We start from the raw sequence: 19,096 nt of genomic DNA on the forward strand, positions 1-19,096 counted from the left end.
ATGGTGCGGCCGGCAGAACACAGCCGTTTGCCTCCTTTGAAATGCAAATTAGTTTCTAGATGTTGTGTGGCTACACAGAATTAACAAAAAAAATGCTACAAGTGAAGGTGATTGGACAACTGCGAGGATGGTGTGGAAATCACATCTTAGCACGCTTGTTATTTCTTTCTTTCTTTCTGAGGATTTCTTGTCTTTGAGCTAGCCACACAATTATGGAAATAACAAATACTACACAAAGTATCTGTTTTAGCAGTCGTGGCTAATTTTAGCAGTCGACTTCCCGTTTGGTTGTTCCAATTTTTCCACTGTACCTTTCTTTGTCCATTTCGGGGAACGTATTTCCCACATTTTTACCATGTTAGTGCACAAACTGCAAGAAGTCAAAATTAGCCTGGCCCCCTTTGTAATACCGCCAAGGGGCTTGAAGCAGTCATTATGAATTATCCTTAATTACAGCCATTTCCTAAACTAATAAAGCTGCTCAATCTTTACTGCAAAGGTTAGTTTAGCCCGCATGCATAAAAACCACAGAATGAGTGTGCACCTGTCTGGCTGTGCGTGTGCATACATGCATCTGTGTGTGTGTCTGTGTGTGTGCAGGTCGATGTGTCCGCTCATGCATTCAAGCCTACCTGCTGGTGATCTGTGAACGTAGAGCACAAGAGAGCTGGCTGGCAGCGCCCACAGTCCTATTAATTTGGTGTGGGCTCGCTATCAGCAGCCACAGATGCCTATAGACACTTAAATGAGTCTCCAGTGAGCAGTGGGCCGTCTCAAGCAGCCAGCTTGAGCCTAATGGGCTGGAAAGCCAGCGTATGTGACGGCAGGAGATGAGGGCCTTATTTACACAGGCAGACATTAGTGGAGGGACGCCGATTCACTGATTAACACGTCAGCTTCCTCACGTCGTCACCACCCCGACTCCTTTTCCGTTCCTTTAGTACGTCTTCAAATCCCTACCCTCTGCTGTGGACCATTTGAAAAATCCATCCATTCATTTTCCTGACCACTAAAGGGGTCCCAGATGACAAGAGGTGGGGTACACCCCGGACTCATCACACGGCCAGTCGAGAGGCTCAATTTTTTCCAGTTCACTTCAGTTCCTCACGGTACGGTTCTGCACTGTTATTCCCTCTAGTAGACACTGCATCTCAATTTGCCACCGACTTTTTTTCTGATGGTATTAAATCGTCAAAGCATGCAGGGCAGTGGTGAGGGACACCTGTCCCACTGTCAGGAGATCTGGGTTTGCATGGCTTTACTCACGGTACTCGGGTTTGCTGCCACAGTCAAAAATCGTGCACGTTAGGTCAATCGAAGTCTCTAAATCGTATGAATAGGTTCAATGTGAGTGTGAATGGTTTGTTTATCTGTATGTGTCGTGCGATTGACTGTCGACCAGTCCTTCACCCAAAGTAATCTGTAAGAGAGTCCAGGAAAGAGTCCTGAAACCCTAATGAAGAAAAGCAGTACAGAAAATTGGATGGATGAAGAAAAACATAATTTCCGTTCATGGATATGATCACTCATAAAAGGGACACACAAAGAATTAACTGCTGAGCCCACTTGAGTTCTGTTGTTCACTAAAAAAAGCAGCACATAAGCAGTATCATGTGAACTCAACCTTAAGAAACCAAAATCATAGCTCTGATTTATGCAGCACATAGTCAGATATCCAAAAATGCTAAACAATGAATCGATCAAATGAAAACATCAAGTGTGAGTCTTCAATTATATGGTGGACGAAACCAGAGTACCTGAGGAAAACCCAAATGCCACATGCAAACTTTTTTATGGGAAAGACCAGTGCCCGGATTCGGAGAGAGAGATCATGAAAACTAGAACAAAGAAGCGCTAGAAATTGAGACTTCCTGCTCTGATGAGACGATGCTAACCTGCTCCACTGTCCGCTTTTGAATTCACAAAATCCAGACTTCAACCTCCCTGTCTTGCCCTTCAAGCCAATGCATGTACCCTCAACAATAGGATAGCCAGTTTCAAGCGCGCACCGAAATGAACGTACACAAACTGTCTCGGCCAAGCTGCTGCTCATAGGAGAAAACATTTGTGAGTGATAGCCCCCGTGGAAAGATAATGCTTCTCATGCTGTGTTGAGTAAGGCACTGATGGAAGGAGATGACTTTTTGAATGGTTAAGTGGGTAAACGCGGGATCACGAGCTCATTCGGCTCGCCTGCCTTCAAATGCTCAAACCCTCACCTCCTCCTGACTGCTCCGCCACCACCTTGCTGTCGACTGGGATTGTTTATTGAAAAAAAAAATGGCACAGCAAGGCGCCGGTGATAAGAAATGTGCGGCTAATGCCGTGATTTGTGTCAGTCACGCCACACAATTTGTTACAATCGTGCTACTTATCGCAATATAATATGTTTATTCTGGTCAATTAAGTGGCGCAGGGGGAAGGTGACCGCGTTTCAAGGTGTCATATCTGAGATGGGACGGAAGCGACGGCCCGATCAAAGGAAATGGAACTAATCTAATTGTGCTGTCGTCACAGTTTCATCCGCCGCCATCTCGAGGTGATTGTATTTTGTGAGGAGAGAGCGAGCACAGAGGTACAGAGGTGATGTGGGCCAGACCCTCTTTCAATGTCCAGTGCTTGTGACCTTGGATTTTTATTTTATTTTTTTCTGAACGAGAATATTCAAAGAATTTGTAACTAATTTTCCCAGAAGAGAGCTTCAAAAGAGTCATTGACCAGTGATTAATTTTCATACTTTTTCAGTTTCTGTTCATGCTACAGTGAAACCTCGAAATTCGAATGCCCCAACCAAACTTTCTGAAAACACGCCCTGCATGAGAGACATCAGCAAAAATGTCTTGTCAGCGCAGCAATTGCAGTTACCCTCCTTACAGTCCCCACAAAAATGTGCACATTAGGTGCAATTCACAAAATCTTGATAAGTTTCATTAGTTCCAACTGCCTATCACTGAAATGGCACTTGAGGGAGCTTTTTGGTGGGGTTCTTCTCCAAAGATATACTTTTACAGTCCACGAGTGTGATTCTCAAAAATGGTATCGATCACACCCACTGAGTTTTTCTGAAAATAACGCGGCAGGAGCACAATGTGAGTTGCTTTCTATGGCTTTCAATATGTGTCAAAATTAGGCCCACAAAAAAAGGAGCAAGAACTGTTTTTTGCAAACTGTTGGAAGCAGCCATTTTCTTTTCAAACTTGCACAAGAGATTTTGTCAAAGTGCTCCAAAAGTTCGACCACATGTATGAGAGCTGGGTCACAATTCTGAAAGATTTGGATCTGTGTTTTTGTCAGCAAACCTTAATGACTCGCCGCATAATAACTCAACTCCGTGATGTCAGACCTTGACGAAACGTCATCACAAAAAAAATGTCTTTGGCAATGTGAGCTCCTGTTCATCTCTGCTTTAATTTGTAGTTATGTTGTTTTGGCTTTGAAATTCCCCAGCATCCGCGGTCACCCAAGTTTCCCAATCCGGACAGCGATGAACCTAATTGAACTGTGTCTTTGTCGTGGGCTTTTGTTGGCCTGCTTTGGCACGGACACTCTAGCATAGCGTGAGAGAACATAAAAGTGAGGCAGGCAGCACAGTCGGGGCGTGTAGCGAACCAGTGCTTCCATCGATCCGAGAAGGTTCATTAGGTAAGTGCTGACATCACAGATTGATGTCTCTTTCAAGCAGCGCCTGCCCAGCAGCTGACAAGGAAAATCAGCACTATTGAGTCCCTCAGTGGTATTTCCGTGCGAGTGTGGATGCGAGTATGCATCTGTGCGCATATATTTGAGGAATGTCAGCGAGCACATGTGCTCCAATAAAGTGAACGTGTGTAGCAGGATTTGGTGCTCCTGATGTGTTTGTGCACCTTTGTGCTTCCCTTCATCGCCAGATTAAATAGGCTAGTCTTTGTGCAGAGGTGTTCGGCATCGGTGTTCCTCGTTACACACTCAGCCATGCGGCTAAGGAGCCTGTCAAGCTGCTGCTGCTGTTGCTACTTTTCCACCATTGACCAAACCTACCACCTGTCTGTTCCTCATCACGATCAGAAAGTTTTAACCCATTAGCCGCAGAATTATTCATATCATAGCCAGACTGCAACATTTGTTAAATAGGTATCTTCTGGATTGAATTGGTAAGTGGCATAACGCCGTGAGGATAATGGTGTGTCTTACTAAATGCATAACTTGGTGATAAATTTGTATGTGATTGTCACACTGCGCATTTTGAGTCAATCTGCTGTATTTGACGACACAAAGGAGGAGCCTATTGTTAAGTAAAACTATTCAGAAACACCGTTACTAATTCGTTTTAAATTATGAGAAAAGTCACATTTTAAAAACGGTCCTACTATTGAGGGATCATCATCAATATTGTTAAAATGACCTGGTAAGATGGAAAGATGGATCGATGATGGGTTACGGGCTGCTTGGGTTTTGGCTAGATGGACAGATGGATGGATGGGCTGGTGAGTGCTTGGGTTTTGTGGATGTATGGATCTATGGATTTCTGGGCAGGTATGTGGACAGATACAGCAAAAGGATGTGTTCAGAAAGCAACCCGACCCAGTTTCTTGAGTTTGATACATGCTGTAGTTTCACTCGTAAGTAAAATGAGAACAGTGTCAAAAGGATCCCACTTTCGCTAAGCAAAATCCAAAAGAAGTGTTTGGACTGTGCGGAACCAACGGCATTGAAACCCTCGCGGGCTGCCTCCACCACCGCGGGGCATATCCCCATTGGCTGCCTCTAGGAGATTAAAGAGAATAATTGCCAGCTGATTGGCTGTTGAATTTTTCATGGAAGCGTTGTTGCGCAGGGGCCATTTGTTTTACCAGCAGGCGTAGTGAGTTTGGCACGTTTAACTAAAATAGATGTACCTGCACTCTTACTTGTGTTTAGGTCAGCTAAAAAGTTTCTTCCATGTGCAATAGCGCTTGTCCTCATTTTGGTCTCAACTGATTGCGTGAACGGTGGCGTACACGCTGGAATGCTCGCCAGTCAATCGCGGGGCAGATACGGACCATTCAGGTCTATGGACAATTTGACGTCTTCAGTGACTCTTAACGTGGGTGTTTTAGGTATTGGGTATGTGGGGGAAAAAACATGCATGTGCAAACTACAAACTTCACACAGGAGGGCTTGAGTTGAGATTGCACCCTTGATCTTTTGACTGTGAAGTGAAAATGAATGATGATGATGATGAATGAAGGATGTGTATTCTAACATTATTCAGTGCTAGCTCAGAGTTTCTCAGAAACGGCTAACATTCGGTGTTTGAATCCATTCCGTGCTGCACTCCGATTGGTCAGTCTTTGTTTCGGGGGTGTGGTTTAGCCAAGGATCAACTGTCGGAGTCAATATATTTGAGATTTTTAATTTAGGTCTTTAGCCAAAAAAAAAAGACTTCAATTCTACATTATTTGAATGAATATTCTTAAATGACGATTAAAGCTCATAATGGGGAGAGGAGGCTCGATTTAAGGACTGCAGCAGTTGACAGTCGAGCGGCCGCTGACACTAATCTCCCGCTGTAAGTGACCTACCTCTTCTTCCAAGATTTATGTGTGTGTCTAGCGTGTTTGTATTAAGGTGTGTGTTGTGTGATGGTTACTCCACACGTCTCCTCCGCGGTTCCACTTCAGAGGTCCGGGAGACGGTGAGCTTCTCATGGCTGTCACGTTGAGGTGGGAGAGCAATCATTTCCTTGGACAACAGTCCCGTCCTCATCGCTGCTTCCCGCCTGCTCGGATTAGTTCCTCCCTTAAAGAGAATATTTGCATCCACAATATTCTCACTTTTTTTTTGTTTGTACTTCTGCCACACAATCATGTGTACATTGTATCGGTGCCATAGCTTGGTTGCAGACGTCCAATGTTTAGCCCAAAAAAGGTCGATCATAGCACCGTTGCAACTGAGCGTTTAAAAAGATCCTCCAAGCATAACGCTATGGCGTTTCGTGGTTTAGAGCGACACCCAAGACACAAATTTTCCCAGCAATGTAAAAATATGTCATCACACGACACAGGAAAGAAAGTACTTACTGTTTTATTTGATATCAACTCAAAATGAACTGTAATTCTGATTTTACTCCAACATTTGCTTCAGCTAATGATTGACTTAAGCAAACCGCCACATTTGGGTTGACAACAGCAGCATGTTGAAGACCTTAAAATATTTTTTTCGTTACTTTTTTCCTTTCACATTGTACCTTGTCTCTGCCTTCCGTCGTAATCCCTTTCCCGCGTACTGACACATTTTATTACGATTGTCAACGAGAGCAACCATTCTATCGTCGGGTGATTACGACAAGGCGCCTTTCCCCCAGCTCACCAGAGCAATTAAAACTCTGTAAATAAGGCTACCCATGTAGTCTCGGTCCAAACAAAGGAGTCCCACAGGAAGTTTTTTTTTTGTTTGTTTGTTTGTTTGTTTGTTTGAAGACAAACTGACATGGAGGAGAAGACGCTTCTTGTTAATTAGCAGACGGTCCCTTAACCCAATACACAGGGCAACTTTTTGGTGGATGGAGGGGGCACAATCACATTGACACACATTTTCGACATGAGATGAAGTTGTTTACTTTTGTGTAGCGACTCGTATTAAGCCACCGCCACTTTTGTCTACACCAAAGATAATTTGGGGCGCTAATTGTGCCGGCTACATCATCTTAGTGGCGGAGAGACAAGACAGGATCCCAGAGTGCGACTGACGCGTTTAGGAGAGCGGAAGGCAAACACATGAGAGTGTGTCAAGAGATTTCATTTGACAACAGAACAGTTCACACAGCATTGATTGCGATGTTGGCGTGGGATGTTTGTGGGCGAAGCCAAGAATCAGTCATAGTTTTAATGTAACTGATGACTTCTTGTGGCTTTGCTGGCCTGCCCTCACTTCAAGCTTACCAGTTAAAACACACCTTGACCAACTGAGCAGATTATGATGTACTGTAACTCTTGATGGATGGAATCACAGTGCATGGTTTAAGTGACCTCATTGCAGTTGTTTGCTCTCACTCCGAAACACAATGTATCATGGCAGTGTGGAGAAAAATAAATGAATGCGACACATACGTGTAACTTCAAGTGTACGTTCATATTCAAAATAATCGAACAGTGTAACTTGAACTAAAAATGGCACGCATGCAAACCTGAAACCCTGTTGAAAAATCAACATCCTGGTTTATTCCAAAAAACATGGTAGGTTTTAGGGCTAGGTTTATTGATGAAACTAAATTGTCCATAGGTGAATGTGAATATGAAGGATCTGCCGTCTGTACCCTGTGATTGGTTGGCAGTCTTGGGTTTACCCCGCCTCTCTCATCTCAAGTCTGTTGGGCTAGGCTCTAGCCCACCCTCCACCCTAATGGGAAGTGCTGTAGAGAATGGATGGATCGATATGAGTAGTGTTGATTGTTAACACTCACCTCACCTGTAAGTCACAAATATTTCCATAGCCAAAATTGTGCTTCACATAGGGACAGATTTTTTGGGTCATATTAATTTGTTTCATCTCACAAAAAGTAACGGAAGCGCTTCTTCATGCCTCATTCATTAAAAAAAATCTTTCTTCGTCAAAACAAAAGGGCTCTTTGTAGTTGCACGGCAAGACATGTGGAACATGTCATGTACTCTGTGTCAGGATGTGCAGATACCGTTTCCGCCGCCGCTCCCGCCTCGCTTCATAAATTACTCAATATCGCAGTTCGGGCCGGTAGCAGCAAAGGAAGGCACGTCATAGAGGGAGGGACCATTGGAGGGATTCCGCAACCGCCACCAAGCCAGCCTCTCTCTGAGGGGCTCACCGCAGGCTATATGCCTTAGCAAGATCCTGTTTACAGGCAACCAAAGAGCCTGCCAGCCAGCCATTTCCATAATGGTGCCTGCAGACCTCCGTGAAATAAAACTAAGTTCCTCTCAGCCGGAGATGAGCTGCAATTCTGATTTCACTCTGCAGTTTGTGCTTGTGAACTTCACATCACTGGTTCGCAGTTCATTTTCTTCTCATTATGTGCAGAAGTGGCTGCATGGTAACTTTAGTGGGTAGAACGTTTGACTTACAGTTCCGAAGTTCTGGGTTCGTATCTTGGCTCTGGCCTTCCTGTCTTGAGTTTCCATGTTGTACCCATGCTTGCTTGTGTTTTCTTTCGATTCCTCCAGCAGTTTAGTAACATGCTTTCAATGCATTGAATGCAAAACCGACCATTGGAAGCAAATTCCTTGTGTGTTTCCTGCATACATGGCCAATAAATCTGATTCTGCCCAGTGATTGTTTAGCGACAAGCCCAAGTTGTATCTGGTGTCTCGGGCTGAAGATGATGATGCACTCACTACAGTCGTTTTGCCAGTTTTCAAGGATTGTAGTTATTATTATTCAGCCATGTTAGTGTCAGGGGACAACTGGTTACATGTTGAAAATTGAGGTTTTTGTTTCTAGGCGGCTATTTCAGCATTTCTCAACAAACACATCCAAGTCTGTCTGTTCAGACCCACTTAGTGGCCCAGGACGCTGTCATTGGGAAGACAAAAAGGGCCTTCCTCCTCGCAAGGATGTCTATTTAATTGACAGTCACCACATTTAACCCTTTCATGATTAAGGTGATAGATACCAATGGCCTTCCAATGTGAACCTTGCATGTTCACACTTTTCACAATCTGGCAGTTAAGGTTTATTGAAGACTTTGAATTTTGACAGATCGTTGAATGGTTGTTTAAATATGTGTCCGCAGATTGGCTGGGGACCATTCCAGGTGTAGTCCAACTCTTGTCCAAAATCAGGTGGGATCAGCTGAAGCTTATCTTTTGGATGTTTGCGCAGTTCATGATGACCCTTATGTAAAATGGAAGCATGTAAATATACATCTACGCCCCCACGGTTTTTAAAGATCGAAAGCATTAGCATGCTGTGACAAAAGGCTATTGCTGTTACTTTATTGTGGCTTCTCGTCAGCTAAAACAAAACTTGATAGCCGACAAAATGTCATTATGTTGAGGAATATTTTGCCGTTGGGTCACAGAGACTTTTGAGGTCAGTGGAACCTCTAAGGACTATTTAGGACTCGCAATGTCCACCGATGTGTGATACTTATTTCCCTTTTTTGTTCCTTTTTTCACTTTTGGCATTCAGTTGATTGTCCTCTCAGCATGCGAAGCCTTCTTCTTCCACCTCTTCCTCTGCCTTGTTTTCTGACACGCGTTTGCATGGATTTCCTTCTGCCTGAGCCGCTTGTGTACTTGCCATGTACTTGCCTGTGTCAGTACATCAGCGAGCATCTGCTCTCTCAACACGGTCCCCATGGCCTCAAATGTCAGAGCAGGCATCTGCCAGACAAGTGCACACGGTGCATTGGGCTTGTGTTGGGCCGTCTCCTCTACCTCCCCGCTCCACTTCTTCTTGTCAATTGATGTACGCTGTGATTGAAAGTAAAAGAGAGGAGGAGAATGTTCTTGGACTTTTTGTGTCCTCAATCAATCCCGGTTTTTAGATGAATTCCACCCGAATGGAATTGTCTCTTGGGATCTTTCTCCTCTTGTTCTTGTGTGAAAAGACCACCGCCATGGAGTGAGTCTTGTCTGGACCATGATGCATGTACTCTCGGGTATCATGGGACGGCAAGAGTGTACACGATTTGCTTTTATGGCGCTCCATACACTTCAGTGTAACATTTTGAGCCCACCCGTTGTTTTGGCGTCATCCTTATGTGTGGATGCACACTATCCGTGCAGGCTCATCCATGCAGAATATATGCGGGGTGAGGAGACAAGCAGGAAGGTACCACATGGACCGCCACACCCCCCCAGGAGGCGCCCGAGGGGCAGCGGCCCCTCAAGCTCTCCCTCTAGCTCACTCAACTCACCTCTTAGATGCCGCTATTGATTTGTCCGCTGCAGAAGAAGCGCAAGTTAGCGTTCGTTAAGTACTGGCCCTTTTTTACCTTTACCGAACAGGCTCAGTTTGACCAAAAGTTCCCAAGTGCCATTTGCTGTGTGTCTCTGGAAGACACGACACAAGAACTGGCTCGGCCGTCTTCACCCGAGGCTACGAGAAGGATTGCAGCTCTGCAAGCTTGCAATCAGGCACTTAAGTTGTCAATCTGCACTCTCCTTTAAAGGAAACCCATTTCCACCATTTAAGTTCAGTTCCCAGGTGTCTCAATAACGTGTCCGTTACATGCATTCGCCACAAAGAATGATGAAGAATTATAGTACATGTTACGTACACCATTTCATATCATGCTCATCGGCCCTTTTTTTTTCTCATACAAGATAGCTCGCCCTCATCGTTCCACAAATACTGCCGAGTCTGCTTTTCATTACCCTGACTGCATGGGATGGCTTCATCACCAACAGTTGTCCACCGCTTGCTTCTACTTGCGAAAGTAGAGCCCAAAGTGTTGGGGAAAAAAAACTGGAGAAAGCAACAGTTCATATGCCACGCCGTGTGTATGTGGTGCAAGGACACATGACCAAACAAAAATATCCTCCGCAACCAATGCATTTAGAAAAAAATAATGTTCATAATAAGCGAAAGTTGTTACCTAGTGTTAATCTATGCCACCAACAAAAGTCAATACAGCTCTGCTTACCTAGTGGCTTTGACATGATATTGTGGTTGTTGCACCTGTAGAGGCCGGTGAGGTGTTTCAGCAATGTCGTAGCTACAGTGTAGTCCTCCAACTGTCATTTGAAAGCAGTTTTTTGTATTGAGCCACCCTGGTTTCTCAAGTCATGGGTGCAGAAACGCCGTATGCTTTGCTGTTGACTCCGTCCCCAAAGCTGCTGACTCTTTTGCAGAACTAAATTTAGACAGTTTTCCACTTAACGTGATCCGAAGGGCCCTATTTCTGGAGAGTAACTTTTTCAGCCAAGTGTGTGTTTCTGCCGCATACACACGCAAGCCAAGACAACTCCGAGACGAATCGCAAACATGCCAAACGTACGACGCGTCTGCGGCATCTCTGTACTGGCTCAACCGATGCTCGTCTTCAAAAGGGCCTCCGGCGGATAAAACACACGCACACATAAAACACACATGAGCGGCCGAGTTGTGAGGCATCGCAGGTGCCAGATGAGATGAGCGCAACGACGCTGCTCGTCTTGTTTCGTAACCAAAACGCGCTTTATCCTGAGGAGATAATTGGTACCTCGGTGACATCCATTAGAAGGAGGTTTCGGTTGAGATGTGAAGGATGGTTGTTGTAACACGTCTTGTATTTTAATTAAAACAACCGCCCAACAGTTGTCAGCAGCGTTTCATGTGCCCGAAAACCGAGAACAGGTGTGAAGCTGCAACAATGAAGGGAGAAACCACAAGTATGCGTGTGGGTTGATTGGAAGACTGTTTCTTGACAAGGCCTTGCGATACGCACATCCCCGACAGAATGCAAAACAGTGCACGCTGTGGCGTAACACAAACGTCATGATGCTCGCTGAATATACCCTTTGTTATGAGAGGAAGGCTTGATGAGAAAATCAGCCAGGAGGGCGGTTATAAAACAGTAAAGACAACGCATATTGAATTGCATCCATTGCTTACAAAACAATGATATGACGGAATATTCCGGAATATTCCCGGAAGTTTTTTCAAACTTCCAGGAAATACGCTTTTTGTCATTTCGATAAATTTACACTAAATTATAGGCCATCGTCCAGAATTAAACATAAATAAATAAAAAAGAAAGAAAAATTATTCTGTCTATTTAATTTTAAATGATGAGAAAATGGTGATTAAAAAAGTCTCTTTGTTTCATGAGAGGTTTAGTGACATCGCACGCCACTCCACGTCGTAAATAACATTAGCATGTGTTTATGACTTGATGGTGCCCCGACTGTGTTGACAGCTGTCGTATTAAATATCTAAGATGGACTGCACTCCAACGTGCTGTCGTCACAGCACATTTAGAGTTAGCTTTAGCGTTAGCGGCTCCACTTACAGGACATGCGATGTGGGAGGACTGGAACTGATTGGAGGGGTCAACAAATGCACAGGCCTGGGCAAGGTCCAAGTCCTATGTATTGACACACACACACACACACACACACACACACACACACACACACACACGCGCATATTGGATGCTCTGATTTAACCAGAGGCGCAGCCGAGCCCCATTCCCCTTCATCAAAGATTCATAAAGGCAAGCTTCTCAATGATTTTCTGTCTCTTCCGGTATTCACAGCTTGTTGTCTGCACCCCTCCCTGTCTCCTGCCAAAGTACTTTTTCTTTTTTTTTCAGTGGGTTCCATTGGCATGTTTAGATGTGTTTTTTTTTTATTCTTCTTTATTCATGCCCCCTTGCACTTGCTAGGCAAATTAATTGTCTTATTGAGGACTTTTCCATAATCCGAAATGCATCAAATTTAGCATCATGGTGAAAGTGTGCGTCAAAAATGCTGAATTTGGAAAATCCTGTCTCCAAAGCTGGCTTCACTTCGCAACATGAAAGAACATATTCATCCTTTTTTTTTCTTTTTGCTTATCCTCATTTGGGTTACAGGGGGCCTATCCCAGATGACTTTGGGAAAGAGGACCCACATGAAACTTTGAGAACTCCCTTTGAGAAACAATTTTTGCCTTTTTGAAGATTCCTTCAAAAAATGAACTTGTTTTCACACCCCCCTTGAAGGAAAAACGGTCCACCTCCCCTTTTCGCACCGCCTCACGCCCTCCTTCCGCTGTGCTTTGTCTTCCGCCCTCCTCATCAGCGCCACGCTGCATCCAAAAGGAGCTCATTCGGAGCTTCAGTCACCAGGCCCTGGGCGCACCATCTGTAACCCCTCGGAGTCCTTCCTTCCCTCTGTGTACCTCCCGTGTAGCATGCAGGCTAACGAGCACATGCGAGTCAATGTGTGTGTGTTTGTGTGTGTGTGAAAAGCCAAAGCACCATGCCTCAGCTTGTTAGTCTTGCTACTTACCAGGCTTAGCCAGATGAGGGCCACTCAGCCCGGATCTAATTCCTTCGACTCTCTCATTTCGCCTCTCAAGTGAGCGTCTTCGACCTTGGCCGTCACCCGGGCTGACGAACTGGCGGAGGAGGTTAAACTGCGGCCGTGGCAGCTGAGTTTGTGAGCTAGTCTTTGGATCAGTCGCCATCTGGGATTCTGCAGAGGCCAAAGAAGAGGTTATACCCATGCTTACGGACCCACAGCTGATCCTAAATCAGCAGCGAAGGCAGAGAATTTGGTCAAGGCACGGCATGTTGGTGGATGGTTTGTTGCTTCTGGCAAATCAAAGCCCATATCAGCTTCCTAAAATAGCTTAGCCCGATACAGATAATATACATATCTATATAGAGTGCCGTGAAAAAAGATTTGCCCCCTTCTCAAATTCCATTTTCCCCACTTTAATGTTTAAGAACATTCAAAAATTTAAATATGCATGATAATCAAATTAAACATAAAATACATTTTTTAAATGGTGATATTGCTTGGATATTGCTTGGAAAGTGGAGATCATTTGCACTGGCCACACTCAAGCCCGATCACGTCCAGAACTGTTCAATCACAAAATAAATTAAATAGAACCTGTCTGACCAAATGACGTTGGACAAAAGATCTCAACAAGCTTAAAAAAAAAAGTCACGACCCACAGAAATTCTAGAGCAGATATAAGAAAGAAAGAAATTGACATGCATTCGTCTGACAAGGATTAGAATGCCTTCTAAAGCTTAAAAATTCAGTGAGATGCTGAAATAAATTATGAAATAAGTAAATAGATGGATAAATAAATAGCATGAACAAGATCTGCAGACTTCACCATTTGCATTCTGGAATGGAGTATGTGTAATTTAAAAAAAAATAATTTCTCCCCTTAAATAAGTGTAATAATAGTGGAACCCCCATATTTGTGCCTAGCTATTTACTAGATTCATAGAAAATTGACTATTTCTATTTTGAGGGAAGTTTTTGTCACTGCAAATAAAATTCCTCAAACAAAAGTGATGAAATGGAGGTACCTTTTGAAGTGTTGGCTGCTGAACACAGGTGGTATTGTTTTGATTGAGGTTTGTTGTCAGATATTTTCTCTAATGACATAATTACACTTCAGGGGGGGGGGTGGTTGGTTTTGTTTTTTTGTTTGTTTTTTTTTTAATGATAGACCACCAATAATTTGAATTTGGTCAAGAGTGTTGGCCCCAAAGAAAAAACTATATATACAACAAAGGAAAGGCTCGTATGCAGTGATGCTCCAATACTGGTAGAACAACTTTTTCTTCACACAATCATCAGTGTGTTGGAACACCAAACAAAACTCCCATTTAATACCTGTTAAACCGCAAACAGGTGTTTTGAGCAACTTTCTGTGAGCCATTACACAAAGGTTACACAAACGCACCGACTCATCCGGGCAGGCAGGTCCACATGTGTTCGCCAACGCCCACACACACACACACACACACACACACACACACACACACGCACACACACACATGCACGCGTGTACACGTACACGTACACACGTCCATTATGCTGCATTCTTGCGCCTCAGGGCCCAAGCTTGGCTGCTCCTCCAAACAAATTGTTGGCAGTTGACAGCATTTTAAATGCCCAAGCCCTTTAATGACACTATTTACTAACTAAAACAAAGAGTTGATTCACACATTCAGAGCTTATGGCGCATAGTAAACACAATTTGCTCAACAGTATACCAGAGTTCAACAGTGCGAAACAAGTGTGCCTGCCCAGACTTGACATTTCCAGAATGGGTTCAGCCTGTATTGTAAATAATCCAAAAATACATAACTTTGACTGTGTACTCTTGAACTCGACTTTATTTGCCAAGTCAAATGTCGCGTTAGATCTAACGCTTCCAGTCATCGCTAGTGGCAGATAAAAGGTCATCAAAGCCTTAATTATTGGCCGGGAAACTGATCAAACAGAGTATATCCTGTCATTGGTTCATTAGTTCTACATTTGTTTTACATTTATGTTTAATTGTTTTATTTTTATTCTGAAATTATTTAATTGTCATATTGGAGCTTCTATTATATATTTGAAATTGGTTTTCTTTTTTTCTCTCTCAAATCCACGTCAATTTTTTTTCAATGAAACAGTACTGTCAGACATTTAGAATTTAATTACGTTGAATGTTTTTTTTCCCTTCTTCATGTCCTTTACTGCAGATGAATTTATGTAAGCTTTTTCTCTTTGTAATAATCATTTTGAGTTGGCTTCTGATTGCACAAAGAATTACCGAATCAAAGTGATGAGCCCCTCCAATATTGTAAGAATGAAGTAGTAAAATCCTTCAGTAACGTAATATTTAAAGGGATGTCTTTTTTGGGGGGTATTTTTTAAATGAACTGAAAAAGGAACTAAGCTGTTTATACTTAAAAAAAATCTAAAAGAAAAATAGTATAATGAGAGTTAAGTCCTAATTTTCTGAAACAAGGTCCAATATTGCCACAATGGTTATATTTGGGGATGAGAATCTGGGAGTCTGACCTGCCATATATTATTCAGCTATAAATATTTTGTTCTGCAAGGTGGTTCCAAAATTTGAATATGTAATATCAATAATAACTTGCAGTTATCGAGAGTCATGCTTGTGTTTATTATTTTACTTTATGTTAACTGTTTTGTAAAGCGCTTTGTTACAGCTGCCGCTGTTGTGAAAGCGCTATATAAATCAGCATGTATTGTATTGTATTGTATTGTATCTCTTTAGAACTAATGTCTTTAGCTTGTGTCAGCACAGTGAATGCATATTCCTAAATTTATGGTCAGGAACCCATGCTTGGATTGGTCGTATCCAATCTTTTGACTTTTAAAACTCACAATTTGTCCTTCCTACTTTCCCACTGCCGACATTAGCTGTTTTTTTCCCATTTTCAAAATACTCATGTTGTCTTTTTTACCCGCAGGCTAATTTCCAGGTTCCAACAACCACTTCAGTGTGTTTGTTTTGCCTTTGTGGGTCACCTGAACATACATATTTCGTAAACATGATAGCTTTTCAAGTGCAAAGCACTTAGAAAGCCTCTCGCTTGACACAGAAGGCTTCATAACTGAACAGCACGTCCCCTGCAGCAACAGGGATGACTTGTAACCCGACATTTGAAGCTACAAAAGACATATAATTAGCGAGGGCCAGCTTGGCCCTACTGCCATTGTCACCCGAAGACAGTCGAGGTTTGTGCCTCCCTTATCATGTGACCGTGGTCGGGTGTCATCCAGTGGCTGTTGGGGCCAGCCTCATTCATCATGAGTGCGATCGGCGATGTTTATATACCTACAAGGTGTTCATGTTTGGCCATAAAGAAGTGCAGAGGGAAGAGTTCAAAATGATCATTTTACAATAGCATCGCAACAAGTCTGGACAGAAACTGCATGACTTTGTCCTGGAAAACTGGAAAGCATTCTCGCTTGGCTCTCCTCACCTGGATTAGGGGTGATTGTTTTCCAGAGGAGACAGCAAATAAAATAAAAACACGCTAATTTGAATGTATCAGTCGAACGAGACATGCTTACAAATAACGATGGAGGATGAGGTTCTCCTGCGTTTACATCTCAGCACATTTTATCCAAGAGCCGACAAGAAAGAACAGATTATGAGATGGCTCTAAAAGGTTATCTTGAGGAATTCCTCAAGATAACCGTGTTTTTTAAATTTCCCGATCTGCTTTGGAAATGATCGTTCAGGGCAGACAATTGTGACGTGTGTGCTGTTTATTTCCGTTTGCCTGCGGTTGCGGTGAAGATCAAAATTGCTGCGCATGGTCGTAACGCTCAGTCAAATGTCAAACATTGATACAGAATTCCCTAAATTTGATCACCAGCTCACACTAGTTTATGTCTCTCACGTGGAGATGGCACCGGGAACAACTGTGCTAACCTATTGTCTGCGGGAGTTGCTAGCAGAATTTTTAATCCAATGTCTGCTCCGCGTGCCCTTTTAGGCAGCTACTTGAGCTAGCATGTTGCTTGGCACAGGTGTTTCGAAAGTCCCTGTTTCTTTCCAAGGCTCACAGGCACAAATAGGCACACGCCTTACCTTTCTCTCAAAAGCTTCTTAGAGCTGTCCAGAGCCTCAAGGGGTGATCCGTCTCTTCCCCACTTGTTGGAAGAATAAACAGCCAGGAGCGCTCTTTGTGCTTGTCCGCTACAGCCTTTTGTCTTTTTTTTTTTTTTTTTTTTTTTACTGGAACCTGATTACGATGGAACAAGACTTGCCTGCTCGTAAATTTTGCCACTGTGTTTACATTAGGGACACATTCCATCCGATAGCCTAAGGAAGAGCCGGAGCAGGCTGGGGTGTTTTGCAATTTGTTACGCTGTTAAGCACCTAATGGACGTCCACCTGTTTTTTTTTTGAGCGGTAGTTGCAGGTCAGGGGCCTTGCCTTCTTTTCACTTCCAGACTGCAATAGTGTTTTACGGCCACCAATTATGGGAGGCTATTTAGAGGCTACCTGGCTGGCTGCGTGTGCGATTTTATTTTTTCAGTTGCATGCGGATTAGCACACTGTAAAACGGGGCAGGCTGCCAGGCCACATCAAGCGCTTAGGGTGTGAAGGAAGCCAAGGCTGCTCAGGTACAAGGCTCCTTACATGCGTGTGCCAGCTAGCCCGAGAACGTTCCACACGCTGGACCAATGAAAACGCGGGGGTCGTCATGTTTCCCAATGGCATCCGATGCCAATAACGAGCCTCATTTGTTTCATGTGGTTTAACGAGGAGCCTCGACTTTGGCTGGGAAGATTGGTGGAGGGGGGCGGGGGGACCTCACAGACTCGGGCTGCACCTCCTTCTGAGGTGCCCAAGTGCCTCTGCGGCGAGCTTGAGTGGTCGCGCCGTCTCTGACTTGCCGGTGCATTTCTGCGTCGTGTGCACAAGCGCTGATTAAAGGCAAAGCAGTGCATTAGATGTTCGTTTTATGAGACGAGGAAATCAAAAGAGAAATGAACATATGTCATGCATTTGGAGGACTACACTTTTTTTTCCGTTTCCCTCCGCCACACGAGTGCTCACCTCAAACCGTCGTAAACGTACAGTCAGTAGCCGTCTGCAGATGCAAAGTCATGTGACGGATGCGAACGAATATTTAAGATGTGGCCCTTCTCAAACTGGCAGATGGATGGTAAAGATGCTAGCTGAAAACTGGCTGGCAGATTGGAGGACAAAATAATTGATGGTGAAAGTATGAAAGAATAGATGGATGAGAGGCTGGCTGTCTGTCTGTTTAGTCTATTATGGTTGACTGGTTGGTTGGTCGGTCGGTCGATTGGTTGGATTCTGGTTGGTTAAGACTGATCAACAGGTTGGTTGATGGCTCTGTTGAAAACTGGATAGCTGAATGAGTGATGACTGGATTGATGTGAAATGAATAATGAAGAGAAAGTTGACAAGTGGCTTCCTGGGAAGCGGTTAGTTGATTAACAGTTTGGTGGGTTGGTAAAAAACTTTGCTGGATGGGTACCCTTGTGGCTCATGATAAATGGATGAATTGCCCTCATCACGGTCACAAAGCCTTTAAGAGCGCATCTCTGCTCAGTTGAGCCATACTTGGACGGTAGCTGGGGTGGGTGGATTGCGAAGGTCTCGCCTTGCAGGTTAAGCCTTGTTCTCAACAACTTGCTATGTTGATGCCCTCTGCTTGACTTCGCCAACGTTTTGGTGCACCGTTGACAGATTTACACACGGCTAAATGCTACCTGTCTGTCCGCCGACCCGCCTCCTACTGCATGACAAACGCGCGTGTTCACTCGCGTCTCGACTTTCATAACTGTTATAGAAATACGCTTGGGTAATTGTATTCTTTGGACTCACATTGTGTACTTTACCGTCAGGGTAGGCTTGATTTACAAGAAACATGCCTGTTTTTTTCACAACTCGTCTGATTACATTCTCAGCAATTGGAGCACGAGGGGTTGCCAAGGCTGTAAATGCTCGCACCTGCATAGAACTGTTTGCCAGTACTAGCACAAAGGAACAGGTGATACAAATTACTCAAATGCAAATAGCCGGTCACCGGATGATATTCTGAAGTCAGCCCTTTTGCTTTATAGCCGCTCTATGAATTGACTGGGATGGTAACAGGTATAGAGCTGATTACTTATGCAAATAATCATTGCCTTTGATTCAATTTTTGCGAGGTACCGAAGAA

General features: G+C 43.8%; 1 protein-coding gene and 1 long non-coding RNA gene across 3 annotated transcripts in view; one reads left to right on the forward strand and one right to left on the reverse strand.

Moving 5' to 3' along the window:
* The window catches only part of fto (FTO alpha-ketoglutarate dependent dioxygenase), a 130,548-nt gene that overhangs the window by 104,601 nt on the left and 6,851 nt on the right, over positions 1–19,096 (forward strand). The gene's annotated exons all lie outside the window — the stretch shown is intronic.
* LOC127600071 (uncharacterized) lies at positions 11,734–18,691 on the reverse strand. Its single transcript, XR_007962248.1, has 3 exons — positions 16,987–18,691; positions 12,909–13,094; positions 11,734–12,001 (listed from the first exon to the last, which is right to left on the reverse strand). It is a non-coding gene; the product is annotated as an uncharacterized LOC127600071 (long non-coding RNA).

This window comes from Hippocampus zosterae, chromosome 4 (assembly GCF_025434085.1).
Source record: "Hippocampus zosterae strain Florida chromosome 4, ASM2543408v3, whole genome shotgun sequence".
NCBI lineage: Eukaryota > Metazoa > Chordata > Actinopteri > Syngnathiformes > Syngnathidae > Hippocampus > Hippocampus zosterae.